A 17,597-nucleotide genomic window follows, 5' to 3' on the forward strand; every position below is an offset into this window, starting at 1 on the left:
GATACTTAATAGGTTGATATTGTATATATGTAATTACAATGATTGTAATGGGGAGGTAATATGATGGAGAATGGAATTTCAAATGGGAAAGTGTGGGGGTAGGGAGGGAGGGAATTACCATGGGATATATTTTATAATCATGGAAAATGTTAATAAAAAAATTTAAAAAAAGATAAAAACAAAAACAAAAACAAAAAACAAAAAAGAAAAGAAAGGCTGAGTATGTCTTCCTAGGGTAGGAGGGGAGAGAAGACAATCCAAATTGTAGACAAAACTCTTACTTTTGCTCGTCACCGACTGCACTATGCCTCGACTTTTTCTTGTATGTATTTTAGACTTCTAGAGAATTCCTCCTGTATCAACCAAAAGAGAAAACAAAAACCCAAACATGCCTTTCAGTGGAAGGGGGTTGTGGAAGAAGAGCTTAAACAGCGAGACAAGCGAAAGCACTTGGAGATCACATGTGATGTAATTTCATTGACATTTTCTTGGGGGGGGGGGGTGTCACTGCCCCCAAGGGCTCACTAAAAACAGACCAACTTGTCTATCCCTAACCTTCCACCTCATCTTCTAGAAGGCGTAGTCTCCCTCCAGCATCCATTCAAGAAAAGGAAACCACGGCTCCAGCACCAGAGGCTGGGAGGCGGGGGCGAAGTGGAGCCACATCTGTCACTAGGGGCCACAGCATCCCCACGGAGAACTTTTGTTCCAGTAGCAAAAGGCCCAGAGTCCGTTGTTCAGAGAGCCCGAGGAGGAGGAAGAGGAGGAGTGCTCATCCGAGAGATGCCCAAATCGGTTCTCTGGACGCGACAGCTACCAAATATATTTTGTTTTATCTGCTCCCTGCCCCGCTTCGGGCCAAAAAAAAAAAAAGGAAATGAGTTGTTGACCCACCCTTGCTTGGGGACAGTTAGCCGGTTGACAGAGAAAAGCAGAAACCTAAAAAAAGAAAAAGTTTTCTTGGGGCTGAAATGACTTAGTGGTTAAGGCAGTTGCTGGCAAAGCCAAAGGATCCAGGTTCGATTCCCCGGGACCCACGTAAACCAGATGCACAAGGTGTCAGTCACATGCTTCTGCAGTTCGTTTGCAGTGACTGAGAGGCCCCAGCGCGGCATTCTCATTCTGTTTCCTCCCTCTCAAATAAAGAAATAAATAAAATATTAAAAAGGAAAAAAAAAAAAGTTTTCTTAGCCCGCTATGGTGGCGCACGCCTTTAATCCCAGCACTCGGGAGGCAGAGGTAGGAGGATCGCCGCCGTGAGTTCGAGGCCACCCTGGGACTCCGGGTCAGCCTGGGCTAGAGTGAGACCCTACCTCGAAAAACACCAAAAAAAAAGCAAAAAAGTTCTCTTCGCGGTTGGCTCTCTCTCCTCAGCAGCCCTAGGGGGCAATCCTGGACCCCCCCCCAGAAGACACCACCCTGGCCGACGGTGTCCCCACACACCCCACACACCCCACCTTCCTCCGCGGCATCCTCTGGAAATGTCTCCACGGCGCGCGGGGCGGCGAGGCGGCCGGGGAAGGCGGGGAGGGGCGGAGGAGAGCGAGGAGGCGAGCGAGGAGGGGTGTCCGTGGTGTCAGGGGCGGAGGTGAAGGGGGGGGGGGCGCCCCGATGGCTGCGGGCGACGAGCGGGAGGGGCAGCACCTGAGGAATCCGCCTCCGGGCCTCGGGCGCCCGGCGCCTCGCTCCGCCCCGGGGGCGCGCGCGCGCGCGCGCGAGTCAGTCAGCGAGTCTCCAGCGGGCGAGCGCCGACCACAGAGACGCCAGCGGGCGGCGGCGCTCGAGCTCCGAGCACGGCGACCCCCTGCGAGCCGGGAGACCGAAAGAGCCGGCGAGGCTGGCGCGGCGCGGGCCGGGGCGGGGCGGGGGGGGCCGCGCAGCCAGCAGCCCGGCCGAGGCGGAGGGCCACCCTGCAACCCCGCTGCTCTACCCTCGCGGCCCCGTCAGGGTCAGGTGAGTGGCTGAAGGGGATCCCCCCTTTCTACACACGCACACACACACACACACACTCCTGCGCTCCCCAGGTCTTTCCGAGAAGGCGCGGGGAGCTCGGACCGGTGCACACGAGCGAGCCGGGGAGCGAGCGTGCGTGCGCGCCGGGGCTCCATCTCCCGGGGCTCCCGAGCTGTCCTTTGGCGGGCTGCTTGTGGGTCGTGTCCTCCGAGAGTGGGTGCCAGCGAGCAACGCGAACCCGTTGCGCCCCCTCCCCACCCCACCGGGAGTGACCCGTCCAAGGGAGTTGGGGTGGGGGATCCCTCCGCCCATGGAGGGGGAAACCCATCCGGTCGGGGTCCTTTGTGGCGGGAGCCGAGGTGGCCCGAGCGTGGGATGGAGTGTGCGGTGGGGAGCTGTAGGGAGGCTGCGGGCGGCGCGCCCCGAGCGGTCCCCGGGCTCTCCAGCATCCAGGGACACCGCTCCTCGGAGCTCCCAGGGCGCGGGGAGAGATGGGGTCGGGGAGGGGTGGGGGGATCCGAGGTGACCCGGGTGACCACCGCCGAGAGCATGGGTGAGAGCTCAGTTTGGGAAAGTTTTGAGAGCGTCCCCCTGCCCGGGCGATGGTCGGCACGCACGGCTTTCCTCCTCTCCAAATGTCACCAGGTCACGAGCGCGCGCGCGCGCGTGTGTCCTGCGCGGTGGGCATCGTTTCCATTTTTCGATCTCTTGTTTCTTGCTCGCTCGCTCGCTCGCTCTTCTGAAATGAGACACAAAGGGTTGCGTTGACAGCTGACCCTGATGTTACAAGCACACAGCAGGGTGAAGTGGGCCCTGGCCAGGCACGATGATGATGGGCGGTGTGTTCAGGGAAAACCCATGCCCCGCAGAACCCCTTTCCTCCCCAGCGTCATTAAAAGGAACTTATCTGTATAGATTTAGTGCGTGGAATTTGTCTGTAAACCTAAGCCCAGAACCAGATTCATGTGTTCATACAGCTGCTGCCTCCAACTAAGGTTATCCATTCCCTCCCCCAGGAACCCCCCATCCCCCCGTTTTTCAAGGTAAGGTCTCACTCTAGCTCAGGCTGACCTGGAATTCACTAAGTAGTCTCAGGCTGGCCTCGAACTCATGGTGATCGTTCTACCTCTGCCTCCCGTGTGCTGGGATGTTGACTGTTACAAGGTCCTTTCCCACCCCACCCGGACCCCTGTTTCTGGCCAAGATAGAAACCAAATATGAATTTATACTCTTCCAACTGTGAGATCTCCCACGTTACCTCTTTTGAGAAGCCAGCCTAGCAGTTCGAAAGGTTTTGAACTTAACATTCCCGTTAAAAGAAAATAAATTGCTCATTCCTCCGTTCATGTTCTTATATTTTAAATTTTGGAAGTGTGCCTTGAGTTTTGTGACTCTGAAAATTTACGTGAAATTTTATAAATTGTAATACTAAAAACTTACTTAAAAGAAGGAAAATAATTTCATTAAAATGGTAATAAAGTTACATGAATATATAAAAGGAAATTTAATAAGTAGTGAAAAGAAATAGAAGTAGGGCAAAAGTTTCAAACAACTGTAGAGCATCCTGTGCAGATTAAGCTGTCCTACCCAAACCACCATCCTCTGCTTCCTGAGGCAGCCACAACTGTGAATTTGTATGAGTCCTGTTCTAAAACTCCTCTTAAACTGGAAATATGTTATAGAAGCCAAGGATGAAAGGAACTAAATATAAGTAAAAACTATACCTATTTAAGTTAATGTATATGTTAATGGTGATGACTATTAATTTGATAGCCTCATGACATCAGCATCTTTTATTTGGCCTAGGCTGGACACTTACTGTCTTGAAGATCCATTAGAATGCTTAATATCTTAGACCAAGTGCTGGTAGGAAGTAGAACTACGAAACTTGTCTGCTTCTCCCACACCAGGTTCTTTGCACGTTCTTTTTTGTTGTTGTTGAATTTTTCTTCCATCTTGGAAATTTATGAAGTAAAGAATGAAAACTGTAGTTACTCGGTCCGCTACAGAATATATCTGAAAACATTGAAAGGACATGTGTATACTCCCATTGACGTGACATAATATAAAAATGGTAAGGACTGGGGTTATAGTTCAGTGTTGGGTGCTTGGTATGACGCCCTGGGTTCAATTCCCAGCACCACACACTCAATTTATTTTTGGGGGGGGGGATGGGAAGGGGAAGATCCAGGAGAAATATGGAGGCCAAGTTTAAGATACTGGATCCCATCTCTTAATGCTAGGCCTACGTTTGCTGTCTAACCACACAAAAACAACTTCCTGGGAAGTGCTTTTGTTACCCTCTCAGTGAAATTAAAGGAACTGAGTGGGCTACGTGGTTTTTAAGGCTACCTCTTACTCCTAAATTTGATTGTTGAAATAATTGTGGAGGAGTTCTAAGACTGGCTAACAATGGCCGGTTGGGCTGTAGTTAATTAGATAGTGGGCTGGCCAAAAGATCCTGAATGATAGACTCATAAAGAGGAAGTTAGAGATGTTTAAAGTGCGTTTCTGTTCTTGGGACCCTGATGTCTTTAGAAGACAGCTACTTGGTTTTTCCACAAAATGTCTGCTAACACTGCTGGTGAAGGCCGACCCCTAGGCTGAATGGGCCTCCTCTGGAAGTCACCTTGGAGAATGATTCTCTCAACTTTCAGTGCCATTTTAAGGGAAATCACTCTTGCTAAACTCTTTTCTTTCTTTCTTTCTTTTTGTAATGTACAAATAAAGTTCATTTACCTACTTCAAATCATGATATGATTTAAATAGTGATTCTCAAAAAAATTGGGGTTACAAATGCCCCCCCCTTATTCCTCATATATTTTAGTTGCTGTGTAAGTATGCGTTCATGTCCTCTGTAGGCAGCTTTTCTAATCTTTAAAACGTTTTATGAGCTGTGATTCCTAGGTGGGTACTAAAGAGAGAGAGAGAGTGATTGTGAAAGTAAAAACAGTTCATTTTGGCACTATGTAGGTTCTCATTTAAGGGATTTCAACAATATATTGTGAATAGTAAGTACAAAAATCACTGATACTAAGATGGAGAGCTATAATATATATGAATCATAATGGTGTCTTAAAAGTGGGATTGATTGGGAGGCTATGATTAGAAATTAGAAAAAAAACATACTTCTAAAGGTATTTAGAATAATCTTGATTTACTGATAAAACTGATAAAAAAAAAAGCTCTCAACTTAAGTTCCAATTAAGTACAAATTAAGTACCAATAGTAAAATTCTTCTAAAGTGGTAATAGTTTTTCTAGCTCCCTTTCCAATCTTGTTATATAAATGCGTGTTCTTATGAAAGGCATATATTACAGATACATTTTTGTAAGATTTGCATAAACATTTAAACATAATTTCCTTATTATAATAATTTTATAATAGTTTATACAATGAATGCCCACAATTGAATTAACCCTATTTTAAGTTTTGTTTCAAGTAATTAAAAAATATAATGACCGTCCTCATGAGTATAGCATTCTTTTTCTTATCTTTTTTTTTCCCCTCTCAATATCCTTAAGCTATTTCCCAGGGAGGCAATAGTTGTAAATGGAGAAACTTTAAAATGAGAAGTCCTGGGTTTAAAACTGTATCACTTATCAGTGATATTGGTTAAGAAACTTGTTTTTTCAGAATTTTAGATTTCTAATTTAGAAAGTGGGTTATAATAGTAATTCTCTACAAAGTAAGATACAAAGCAGTAACATAAAAACACATATAAATATTACTTTGTTATTATTAGGCAATTCCAGATATCTGGTAATTTGAAACAAATTGTTACTAGTTGATCAGTGTAAAATGGTATTCATGTGCCTTGATTGGCATTTCTTTGTTCTTGCCACAGGAAGGGATAGTTTTCTCTAGCACAGGTATAGTTTTCTGAATGGAGTTGTGGAAGCATCACCGCTCCAGTGATTTTGAGCTAGCCCGTAAGACCAGCCAGGGGAGGTCAGTTACAGCACCAGTGAAAAGTATCTTACATTTTCAATAAGCTCTTTTTCAAGTCAATTGTACAGTGTTTTTATTTTGTTTTATTTATTAGCTGTTATTATTATTTTAGATCTTAGAAAAGTTGTTGTTAGACTTAATAACTACTACCTATATAAATCTTAAGTGAAAACACAGTCCTCCTTTGCTTTGAGGGACCGTTTTATAATTAACGTTGCTGAGATCACAGTTTGATGGACGTTTTACTAGGAATGCTCCGCTGAACTTGGTGCAAAACCAGGGAGGGGAAATTTATGATCCCCACTCAGGTTATCTTTTGGTTACAAATGGATCATGAAGTTAGGTCCTCTGACTTGGGCTCTTATATATACTTAAGGTAGCTTAGACGACACAAAAGCATGTCCTTGTAAGTTCTGGAGTCCCAGCAGCCCTGATATTTTTGGCAAACACACACCCAACGTGGATAACAGCAGCTCTTTGTGCCTTTGAGCCCTGGGAGCCCTAGGAGGGCTCTATCTGAACTCTTCCTTTCCTCCCATTCTTGACTGACTGGCCATGGCCACTCCCCCATGTCCAGATGTGAAGTCCCATCGCGACTTCTCCCCAGTCCCGTGTTTACCTCGCCACTGGCTCTTCACTCTATCTGCTTCTGTGCTGTCTGTACATGACAAAATATAGAGAGAATTCGTTATCTTTTCAAGGCCGTGGCTTCAGATTTTGTTTTTATTTTCCCCTATGCTCTAGGAATATCCCCAACAATCTCCACAGTAGAGACGATTAACAGAGAGTAACACATAATCAGCTCTTGATAAATGTCTGTGGCAACAAATCATATCTTGTCTTGTCTTGTCTGTCCCTGGTCATGGTTCTATTTTTAATGGTACCAAGTTTCAGAAGCAAGCTTCTCTAGTGTACTGTATTGCTGTGTTTGCCTACATTTACCAAGGTTAGAGGACTTTCTTGTTCTGAATTTTCTCATTTATTATATGCTTAAAGGAGTTCATTGATTTTTTTTTTTTATGTGTGTGTATTGCGTTCTTTTTCTTCTATACAATGAGGTTAACATTTACCACCCTAATTACCAACTTTTTTTATTTTTTGGTTTTTCAAGGTAGGGTCTCACTCTAGCACAGGCTGACCTAGAATTCACTCTGTATACTCAGGGTGGCCTCGAACTCAAGGCATTCCTCTTACCTCTGCCTTCCAAGTGCTGGGATTAAAGGCGTGCGCCACTACATCCGGTCCTCCTAATTACCAACTTTTGTATAGGATTGTTGTAAAGGTAAAAATGAAATAATAAATGGGGAGTTGTTTTAGAAAAAAAATGGCCCACAAATTTGGAGTATGTTGTTAAAATTATGTATTGTCACCACCATTCTAAGAGTGTTCCTCCCTGTCTTTTGAGGAAACCTAAGCTTGTTGTGAAGTTGTACTTGGAGGTTACAGTTAAAGGCTGATTCTCAGGATGCACTTTAGCCTACCGAGTTAGAAACTCTGGGAAGAGGTCCTGCCAACCTGCCCTGATGATACAGAGAACTGTTCCAGAGAGTAAGCAACATCAATACCCACTAACAAAGGTGTTCTGCTAGTTAGATATTAGTTGCAAAATAATAAAATATCATAAATCACTTTTGCATGCTAGACACAGAATGAAAGTTAGCTGTGATTAGCCATTTGTTATCTAATGTTTATTTGTGTGTGTGTGTGTGTGTGTGTGTGTGTGTGTGCGCGCGCGCGCATGTGTGTGTGGGAGCGGCATGTAAATGAATGGTAGATGCTTGCATCACTTTTTACAGCCAGCTTTAAGTAGGTGGCTGGATTTGAAAGCAAGCACTTTTGACCATTGAGTCATCTCCCCAGCCCTTACCATTTGATCTTTCAAAATTTTAATTCAAGCCAGAATTATAAAGTCAGATGTCTGGATGTGCCAAGCAGTAGTCTGAGTGATGAAACGGGACACTATAAAATAATAATCCTTATTATTTTGTCTTAATGATGAGTTCTGGTGGACAAGAAAGCCTAAAGTGGCAGAATTTCTTAAATAAAAAAAAAAAAGCGAGTGAGAGCGAGCAAGCGAGCGAGCGAGCATGAGAGAGGGAGAATTGGCATACCATGGTCTCTAGCCATGACAAACTCCAGATGCTTATGTCACCTTGTGCGTCTGCCTTACGTGGGTTACTGGGGAATCGAACCTGGGTCCTTAGGCTTTGTAGGCAAGTGCCTTAACTGCTAAGCCATCTCTCCAGCCCAGTGGCAGAATTTCTTTTTTAAAAAATATTTTATTTTTATTTATTTCTTTGAGAGAGACAGAGTCAGACAGAGGGAGAGAGAAAGAGAGAGAATGGGCATACCAGGGCAACCATCCACTGCAAACGAACTCCAGACGCATGTGTCATCTTGTGCATCTGGCTTACATGGGTCCTGGAGCATAAGACCTAGGTCCTTTAGCTTTGCAGGCAAGCACCTTAACTGTTAAGGCATCTTTCCAGCCTAAGTGGCAAAATTTCTAAGGTTCTTCTGATTGTTGCCTTTTGGGAATATGGGCACAAGTGGCCAGGCTGTTTTATCTTTTGGGTGCAGCTGAAAATAAATTTTAAAGAATAATATTGACCTAACAAAAATCTACAAGCCAGATAATTTCCAACCTCTGAAGTAAATCATATGGCTGACAGTATTTATAACTGAATAGGTGTAATGACTGAGTCAATAACTCCCAATCAACAGTATCAGTAATCAAAGATGCATTAAAACTACATAGGACTTTTTCAACTTTCAGATTCTAAAATTTTTCTTCCACCCTTCCTTTCTTTCCTTTCTTCTTCCTCCTTCTCCTCTTCTTCATCTTCTTCTGAGCCATAGTCTCCCTTCCAGCCCAGGCTGGCCTAGAACTCTAGAACTCACTCTAGGCCAGGATGGCTTTGAACTCACAGTGATCCTCCTACCTCAGCCTCCCCAAGTGCTTGGGTTAAAGGCATGACCCACTGCACTGAGCTTGATTGTGAAGTTTTAACATATAAAACCTACTATTGCCAATTGGATAAAGCAACGGCTATTTTTTTTATGTATAATAAGAGTAAAGGCAGATAATTGCAATTTTTCTGGAGAGTAATCTGTCACCATTTATCAACACTGTATTAAGATCTGCCTGATCAAACAGGGTATCCCTGAACCACAGGTAGTCACTTAAAAGCTAATGAATTAGGGCTAGAGATATGGCTTAGTGGTTAAGCACTTGCCTGTGAAGCCTAAGGACCCCGGTTCGAGGCTCCATTTCCCAGGACCCATGTTAGCCAGATGCACAAGGGGAGGCATGCGTCCAGAGTTCGTTTGCAGTGGCTGGAGGCCCTGGCGTGCCTATTCTCTCTCTCTCCCTATCTGCCTCTTTCTCTCTCTGTCTGCCGCTCTCAAATAAATAAATAAAACAAAACAAAACAAAACAAAAGGTAATGAATTAGCATCTTCAAGTAAAGATCCAGTTTCTTAAGTACTCAATAACTGCATGTAGCTGCTTGTTACCACTTTGGATCAGGTACAGTGAACATTTTCACTAGTAGACACAGTTTGTATTGGATAGTGATAAACTCTTTGACTTTGAAATTTACCTTCTGGGAATTTGTTAAGAGGAAATAATTGGGCTGGGTGTGTGTTATCATCTCAGCACTCAGAAGACTGAGGCAGGAGGATCCAGACCCGGAGGCCAGCCTGGGCTACATACTGAGACCCTGTGTTAAAAAATAAAAACTTACTTAGCCAGATGCATAAAAGCATATAGCAAAAATATCAGCTGAAATGTTATTTATCAGAATAAGAAGTTTAAGGAACTGGGGAGATAGCTCAGTAATTAAAGGCACTTGCTTGCAAAGCCTGCCAACCCAGCTCCATCCCCTAGCATCCACATTAAGCAGGACCCAAAGTGGCATGGGTGTAGTGTTCATTTGTATCAGCATGAGTCCCTCTCTCCTCTCTCCCTCCCTCCCTCCCTCCCCTCTCCCTTGCTTTCTCTCTCTCTCTCTCACAAATAAAATGTTTTTTTTTTTTAAAAAAGGGAATTTGTACAGTGATTGAGATGTGGAGGTAATATGATGGAGAATGGAATTTCAAAGGGGAAAGTGTCGGGGGGGGGAGAGGGAGGGAATTACCATGGGATTTTTTTTTATAATCATGGAAAATGCTAATAAAAATTTTAAAAAAGGGAATTTATAATGAATGTAAATAAATGTTAAAAATCAGCAATAGTAAATATCTATGAAACAGTGTTAAATATGTTAAGTGACAAGAACCCTGTTATAGAGTCATTTTTACCTCTTTGGGTGGATAACAAAGATACAAAGGGTTAGGGAACCATCTTTTCTCTTCTGAAATATGCACAAGCGCGACAGGTTGTTTCTCTTTCAGTTGACGAGATTATCTTGAGTAGGAGAATAGCTGGGCTATCACCCCAAAATGAGCAGAGGCTCTTGACAACCCTCTCAGTAGCATGTGTATGAGCTGGGCTCTTGTTAGAAACTCAGTCTCCTTCTCACCCCACCTAGTGCAGGAGAGTCTCTAGAGTTAACAAACTCTTCAGGAAGCAGCTGCACATTTCTCAAGCTGCATAGGTGTTACCTTGACCAAGTGAAAGCTCTTGAACTCTGTCCAGGCTCTGTTCTAGATGTGGGGACTGGTAAGAGAGACAAAACATCTCTGTCACCAGTGGTTAAGCAAAAGAAAATGAGTAAAAAATACGCTCTCGTGGCCTGGCGTGGCAGCGCACGCCCTTAATCCTGGCACTCGGGAGGCAGAGGTAGGAGGATCGCCATGAGTTCGAGGCCACTCTGAGACTACAGAGTGAATTCCAGGTCAGCCTGAGCTACAGTGGGACCCTACCTTGAAAAACCATAAATAAATAAATAATAAATAAAATTAAGAAAAAATGTTCTTGTGAAGTTCAAGAAAGGAAAGGAGGGCTGGAAAGATGGCTCAGTGGTTAAGGCGCTTGCCTGCAAAACCAAAGGACCCTGGTTTGATTCCTCAGGACCCACATAAGCCAGATGCACAAGGGGATGAATGCATGTGGAGTTTGTTTGCAGTGGCTGGAGGCTCTGGTGCATCCATTCTCTCTTTCAAATAAATAAATAAATAAAATATATTTAAAAAAAGAAAGAAAGAAAGGAAAGGAAAGCAGAAAGAGGAATTAGAAAGTGAGACGGGGCCAGGTGCCCTGGCACACACCTTGAATCCCAGTGCTTGGGAGGGCTGAGATAGGAGGATCGCTGTGAGTTCGAGGCCAGCGTGAGATTACGTAGTGAATTCCAGGTCATCCTGAGCTATAGCGAGACCCTACCTGAGGGGGGGGGCGGGCAGCGGGGAGTGAGCTGGAGATTGTGATTCTGTTTTTGCTGTCACTGAGAAGTGTCACTGAGGAAGACCTGAAGGAGGCCGGGAGTGAGCCTTGGGAAGTTCAGGGGATGGAGGGTAATCATGAGGCCAGGCTGATGAAGGAGGGAGTGGGGATTAGGTCAGAGGGGAAATCTAGATCTTTTTAACTCTTTGTTCTCTAGTGTAACCACACTGGGTTGGTTCTTTGGCTAAGCAGTTTGGAAAGAGAACAGACATCTTCAGATTCACTGTGTTTTAGGGTCAACACCTGCCACATGATTTTTTTTTTTTTTCCCGAGGTAGGGTCTCACTCTAGCCCAGACTGACCTGGAATTCACTATAGTGTCTCAAGGTGGCCTAGAACTCACGGCAATCCTCCTACCTCTGCCTCCCAGGCGCTGGGATTAAAGGCGTGTACCGCCATGCCCAGCTTGCCACATGTTCTTATGAGATGCAGGTCACTGGTCCTCAGTCAGAGTGGGCTGAATAAGCATTCCTGGAATGAAATCCATGACTGTGCCTTCACAGTCTTCCCTAGGCATTTTTTTCTATGGACACAAAAGTCATAGAACCATTCCTCAGATTCATCAGGCTACAAATTTAGTTTTATGAGAGCAGATGGGCAGGAATTTGCTGCCACTACCTGTGTGAAGAGAAGACGTAATTAGTATAATAGTTTATTCATTTCTTGTATTTTCAAATTTCCTGAATGTTTATACCAATTGTATGGACATTAGTGCAGTAAGTTTATGGGGAATTATTATTCAGGGAATTAAGAAACTATAACTATTACATGACAGAGTCAGGGAAGCATCACGAGAGAACTCTGCCACCTCCCCTCAAGGTCTTTTTCCCTCCCTCTCTTTCTTTCTTTCTTAAATTAAAAAAAAAATTATTTGAGAGAGAGAGAAAAATGGGTGCATCAGGGCCTCTCGCCATCGCAAATAACTCCATATGTATGCCCTGCCTTGTGTATATGGCTTTACATGGGTACTGGGGAATCAAACCCAAGTCCTTTGGCTTTATAGGCAAGCACCTTAACTGCTAAGCCAACATTCCAAGCCATTTTATTATATTATTATTATTATTATATTTGAGGTAGGTCTCACTCTAGCTCAGGCTAACTTGGAATTCACTATGTGGTCTCAGGGTGGCCTTCAACTGTCCAAGATCTTCCTACCTCTACCTCCAGAGTGCTGGGATTAAAGGCATGTGCCACCACACCTGGCTGCTTCTTTTTTTTTTTTTTTTTTTTTTTTAAGGATGAACTTAAATCAATTACATTTTGTCTCAAGTTTTCTTATTTGCTTTTATTTCCCCGTTTCTTCTTGAAATATGATCTTGAATAAAGAACAATTAAATCTTGAAACAAATACCATAATATTTTGGCGACTACTCTGTTTTTGCATCTCTATGAAATCTTTTCATAAATTCATATATATTCACCAATACAATAATCTTCACGTGAGAAGTGTTATAGTGATTTTTAATATTTATTTATCTATTTACTTGTGCATGAGAGAGAAAGCATGGGCATGTTAGCGCCTCTTGCTGCTACAAATGAACTCCAGACTCATATGCCACTCTGTGCATTTGGCTTTACTTGGGAACTGGGGAATCGAACCCCGGCTGTCAGGTTATGCAAACAAGTGTCTTTAACTGCTGAGCCATCTCCCTAGCACATAGTATGTTTTTTTCAAATCATATCTTTTTTTTTGGCTTTTTGAGGTACGGTTTCACTCTAGCCCAGGTTGACCTGGGATTCACTATGTTGTCTCAGCGTGTCCTCAAACTCACGGCGATCCTCCTACCTCCGCCTCCCGAGTGCTGGGATTAAAGGCATGTGTCACCATGCCTGGCTCATATCTTGTTTTTCTAAAAAATATTTTATTTTTATTTATTTATTTAACAGAGAGAGAGAGGGAGAGGATGGGCATGCCAGCGCCTCCAGCCACTGCAAATGAACTCCAGAAGCATGCCCCCCTTGTGCATCTGGCTAATGTGGGTCCTGGGGAATAAAACCTGGGTCCTTTGGCTTTGTAGGCAAGTGCCTTAACCGCTAAGCCATCCCTCCAGCCTGATTTCTTTTTAAATATTCTATTTATTTATTTATTTGAGAGAGAGAAAGAGGCAGAGAGAGATAGAAAGAGAGAAAGAATGGGCACACCAGGGCCTGCAGCTGCTGCAAATGAACTCCAGACACATGCCCCACCTTGAGCATCTGGCTTACGTGGCTCTTGGGAAATCGAACCGAGATCCTTTGGCTTTGCAGGCAAGCGCCTTCACTGCTAAACCTTCTCCTCAGCCCACTCCTACTTTTTAAATGACTATATAGTATTCTACAGTCAACATACTCCATAGTTAAACAGCCATTATGTCGTTGAAGGCCACCGAAACTAAGCAAGAAACTTGAAATATATTAAAAGATAGATAAATCTAAATATACAGTTAAAAATATATTTAAAATTTTTTGTGTGCAGAGTATGTGTGTTGTGAATACACGTGTGTGTGCAGATGCATGTGCTCCATCCAGTACCCTCTTATTGTTTACCTGCCTATCTATTTCCTTGAGGTGGGATCTCTTCCTCTACCCAGAGCTGCTGCCTGTCAGTGAACCCCAGAAATTCTCAGGTCTTTGCCCCCTATGGATTGGGGTTATAGATGTGCATGGCTAAATCCAACTTTTGACGTGGGTTCTGGGAAGTTGAACTTGGTTGTCTCCAGCCTAGAGGCCTTTATGTTTAAGTAGCAAGTGCTTTTAACACTGAGCCATCTCCTCAGACCCACAATTTAAAATTTATTAAAAATATTTTTAATTAATTAATTAGAGAGAGAGAGAGGGAAGGAAAGGCAGAGAAAGAGAACGGGTGTGTCAGGGCCACTAGCCATTGCAAATGAACTCCAGTTGCATGTGCCACCTTCTGCATATGGCTTTATGTGGATCCTGGAGAATGGAACCTAGGTTCTTTGGCTTTGCAGGCAAGCTCCTTAGCCAGTAAGCTATCTCTCCAGCCCTCAAAAATATTTTTGCAAAGCAAAAATGACCATAAATAAATATCATAGATAAATGACAAATAAGGAAAAATTTCTACAAGTATAGATAAAAGACTGAAGCCTCTAGTATATGAAACATTCTTTTTAAATATTTTGTAAAAAGTATAACTTTACAGAGGCAGCATAATTCCAAATGATAATAAATATGAAAAATGTTTAGGCCTGTCAGGTGTGGTGGCACACGTCTTTAATCTCAACACTTGGGAGACAGAGGTAGGAACTCCATGAGTTCAAGACCACCCTGAAACGCCATAGTGAAATCCAGGTCAGCCTGAGCTAGAATGAGACTCTACCTCAAAAAACTAAAAATAGGGCTGGAGAGATGGCTTAGCGGTTAAGCGCTTGTCTGTGAAGCCTAAAGACCCTGGTTCGAGGCTCGGTTCCCCAGGTCCCACGTTAGCCAGATGCACAAGGGGGCGCACGCGTCTGGAGTTCGTTTGCAGAGGCTGGAAGCCCTGGAGCGCCCATTCTCTCTCTCTCCATCTGTCTTTCTGTCTGTGTCTGTCGCTCTCAAATAAATAAATAAAAAATAAAACTAAAAATAAGTAAATAAATAAAATAAATGTTTTGGCCTATTTGTTATGTAGAAATTCAGGTTACAAATAATGTTAAATTATTTCTTGATGCCTACTTGATATTAATATATGACTTTGATTTGCATTTATTTGTCCAAAACCCACTAAAGGGTATGGCTCAGTGGTAAAGCACTTGTCTGGCATGCCTGAGGCCCTGGATTTAATTCCCAGTGCTATAGGAAAAAAATGTTCAGGGCTGGAGAGATGTCTTAGTGATTAAGTTACTTGCCTATGAGCCAAAGGACCTAGGTTTGATTCCCCAGGACCCAGGTAAGTCAGATGTACAAAGTGGTTCATGTATCTGGTGTTCATTTACAGTGGCTGGAGGCCCTGGTGTGCCTATTCTCTCTTGGTCTCTCTCTTTTTCTCTCTATCTCTATCTGCCTCTGTTTCCCCCTCAAATAAGTAAATAAATGAAAAAAAATTAGAAGTCCAAAACCAAATTTTTACTTACTGAAAAATGCATGCATACATTTTGTTTTAAAAACTATTAAAGCCATAAAGCAGAATTACTTTCTAGGATTTTCCATTTGCTCAGAGAATTTGGGACAGACTGACTTTTATTCTTTTGCAGACTCAGGTCAAAAGCCAAAGGTTGAGAACAGAGCTTAAATAATAATTTTTTTAAACTTAAGCTTCTTTTTTTCAGTACTGGGGATTGAGTTAAGAGCCTCATTCAGTCTAAGCAAGCACCCTATCACTGAGCTACACTCCCAGTCCAAAGAAAATTAAAGTTTGGGATCAATTGTATGCCACTTTGTAGTCAAGAGAGGTTCCTTCCATTTTTAAATGAAGTATTATTGGATTTTACAGCTAGAGGTCAATTTACCCTGAGAGAAAACAACATGGTAGGTTTCTTGTGACTTGCTCAAGGTCACCTAGCCAGTTCTTTTTTTTTTTTTTTTGGCTTTCGAGGTAGGGTCTCACTCTAGTTCAGGCTGACCTGGAATTAACTATGTAGTCTCAGGGTGGCCTTGAACTCATAGTGATCCTCCTACCTCTGCCTCCCGAGTGCTGGGACTAAAGGCATGTGCCACCATGCCCGGCCTAGCCAGTTCTTTTTGCATGCCTTCTGGTTTAGCATGTTTCTTAGTCACTTCTCATATCTTAAATCACAGCTAATATAGAATAATAATTTTTCAAGAACTTTTCCATTAAAAAAAATGAATATACAAATATAGAGAAATTATATTTCATTATGTTTAAATTTTAAGTAGAATTCATAATTTGTATAATAACATGAGAATAATAGAAAAAATAAACATTGCTTAGAATCTTGCTCCCCTTTTTTATACAAAATGAGTTAATAATGCTTGTGTAGTTATTTATCAACATGTGTTAATGATTTTATGTTAGTATAGTTACATTTTTCTGATATTTCCAAAATCTTTTGGTAACTTTGACTTTCAGACTTTTAATCTAGTTTTGTTGATTCTGTAATTCCTATCTTCCAGTCTTTATCATACATGCTATTTAAAAAGTATTTTATTTATTTATTTGAGAGAGAGAGAGAATGGGCACTCCAGGGCTTCCAGCCACTGCAAATAAATTCAGATGCATGCTCCACCTTGTGCATCTGGCTTACTTGGGCACTGGGGAATTGAACCTGAGTCTTTAGGCTGTGAGGTGAATGTCTTATCCACTAAGCCATCTCTAACCCCATATATATCATTTTTAAGTGCTTTTTTTTTTTTTTAGAATTCAGCCTTTGAATTTGATCAGATCTTCCCAGTGACTACCTGTGAGCTTTAACAGTCTTTCCCAAAGAGTGTTGCCCTAAATATTAGAACTGCATCTAATGTTGTCAGTTGTGTGTGGCAAAATCAAAATGAGGGGCAGGGAGGGAGCAGTTCCCCGGTTTATTCAGACACTGGATGATGCCCAGGTCTCAGTTTTTCTTGCTTACTTTTCTGTTTCCCAAGAGATGGTCTTATGGCGGGGCCCAGGCTTCCCTCGAACTCAGTTCTCCTGTCCCACTCTCTGGCCTGAGACTCCAGGTTAGACCCCTCCCTCCCCTGTGCCTGGCAGTCCAGTTCTTCTGATCACTCTCTGTCATCCTCAGCTTGTTGACATTTGTCTTCCAATTTAGGTTTCTATTACCCTAAGACTTATTTTTTTCCAGCACACTCAAGATTCATATCCTCACACAGCTTTGATTAGACCCAGAAAAATGTTTCATGTTTTCCAGGTTATTGTTTGCTTGTTTGTTTGTTTTGAGGTAGGGTCTTGATCTAGCCCAGGCTGACCTGGAATTCACTGTGTAATCTGACAGGCTGACCTCGAACTCACAGAGATCCTACCTTTGCCTCTGAGTGTTGGGATTAAAGGCATGTGCCACCATGCCCAGCTACAGGTTAACTTTTTAAAGTCTATCCACATGCATAAATGCCCTAACTCTCTTGGGTCAGCATTTATCACTGACCGTGAAAATGGAATTGCTATGACTGGTGTGGAATATTCAAGGTTTCCCCATGAGCCTGGGGAAGAGTCCATTCTCTGAGGTAAGCGTTTACAAATTCCATGCTTTACTAGGGCCGTGTGCCATGAAACTGAATTTCCTCAGTTCCTTTCAAGGCTCTTTAGACTGTGAGCCCAGCATTATCCAAGACAAAACCTCTAGCCAGTCAGTTGTCTCTTCTGTCCATATATCTTGCTCATGAGCAGTCCTGCCTTTTGTTTTTGGTAGATCTATCTAGCCCAGACTGA

General features: G+C 43.1%; 1 protein-coding gene across 1 annotated transcript in view; it reads left to right on the forward strand.

Moving 5' to 3' along the window:
- The first annotated feature begins 1,865 nt into the window (after window positions 1–1,865).
- Window positions 1,866–17,597, forward strand: part of Greb1l (GREB1 like retinoic acid receptor coactivator) — a 296,540-nt gene continuing 280,808 nt past the window's right edge. The window contains exon 1 of the mRNA XM_045135088.1: window positions 1,866–1,953. The gene's annotated coding sequence lies outside the window, so the exon portion shown is untranslated. The remainder of the gene's footprint in view (window positions 1,954–17,597) is intronic.

The sequence above is a fragment of the Jaculus jaculus genome, chromosome 15, assembly GCF_020740685.1.
Source record: "Jaculus jaculus isolate mJacJac1 chromosome 15, mJacJac1.mat.Y.cur, whole genome shotgun sequence".
Classification (NCBI taxonomy): Eukaryota; Metazoa; Chordata; class Mammalia; order Rodentia; family Dipodidae; genus Jaculus; species Jaculus jaculus.